Here is a 1,183-nt window from a genome sequence, read left to right as displayed (position 1 = left end):
GGTGTGTGGTGGTGTGTTCTGTGGGTGGTGTTGGGGTGTTTGTGTGTGTGTTGTTCTGGTGTCTTGTGGTGTGTTGGTTGTGGTGTGTTGTGATGTCTTGTGGTGTGTTGTGGTGTCTTGTGGTGTGTTGTGGTGTCTTGTGGTGTGTTGGTTGTGTTGTGGTCTGTTGTGATGTCTTGTGGTGTGTTGTGGTGTGTTGTTGTGTTGTGATGTCTTTTGGTGTGTTGGTTGTGATGTGTTGTGATGTCTTGTGGTGTGTTGGTTGTGTTGTGTCTGTTGTGTGTCTTGTGGTGTGTTGTGGTGTGTTGTGATGTCTTGTCTTGTGGTGTGTTGTGATGTCTTGTGTTGTGTTGGTTGTGATGTCTTGTAGTGTGTTGTGTTGAAGGTCCTCCAATACCAATAGAGAATTAGTATTTAATGACAACAGTAACCCAGCTCTGGTAAACCTCCAGACAGGATACATATGGTTCACAGCTAACAAATTAAAACCAGGTGCAGATGCACGCGTGCACCCCACACCCACACACACACACACACACACCACACACACCCACACACACACACACACACACACACACACACACACACACACACACACACACACACACACACACACACACACACACACACACACACACACACACACACACACACACACACACACACACACACAGAGAAAGGTCTGGTTTCACCACAGCTGGCTTTATTAACTAATTGTCAGTTTACAACAAATGCATTTTCAGTGTGATTTGTGTGTGTGTGTGTTTAGTGTGTGTAAGCGTGTGTGTTTGTGTTTCTCTGTGTGTGTGTGTGTTGGGTATAGGTATAGTGTTTGGATATATGTAACTACCGATCTGTGTGTGTGATGTCTAAATGACTGTCTGATCTAGAATAATAACAGATAAGAGACACTTTCACTGAAAACATACGACTTTGTAAGTCAAAGCTTTTTGAACTTAAGACTGTTTTTAACTTAAGACTGTTTTTAAACTTAAGACTGTTTTTAAACTTAAGACTGTTTGACAAGTTAAGACTGTTTGACAAGTTAAGACTGTTTTGACAAAGTTTAAGACTGTTTTGACAAGTTAAGACTGTTTGAAAAGTTAAGACTGTTTTGAAAAGTTAAGACTGTTTGAAAAAGTTAAGTTAAGTTGAAAAGTTAAGACTGTTTGAAAAAGTTAAG

At 40.8% G+C, this 1,183-nt stretch overlaps 1 long non-coding RNA gene across 1 annotated transcript; it reads right to left on the bottom strand.

Moving 5' to 3' along the window:
- Positions 1-681: 681 nt before the first annotated feature.
- On the bottom strand, positions 682-1,176 carry LOC139025968 (uncharacterized). The gene is made up of 2 exons (XR_011477665.1): positions 1,111-1,176; positions 682-1,051 (listed from the first exon to the last, which is right to left on the bottom strand). It is a non-coding gene; the product is annotated as an uncharacterized lncRNA (long non-coding RNA).
- Between the last annotated feature and the right edge of the window lie 7 nt (positions 1,177-1,183).

Source organism: Salvelinus sp. IW2-2015, unplaced genomic scaffold (genome assembly GCF_002910315.2).
Source record: "Salvelinus sp. IW2-2015 unplaced genomic scaffold, ASM291031v2 Un_scaffold3655, whole genome shotgun sequence".
Classification (NCBI taxonomy): domain Eukaryota; kingdom Metazoa; phylum Chordata; class Actinopteri; order Salmoniformes; family Salmonidae; genus Salvelinus; species Salvelinus sp. IW2-2015.
Note: the sequence above shows the minus strand (reverse complement) of the source record. Positions and strands in the feature narration are given on the sequence as shown.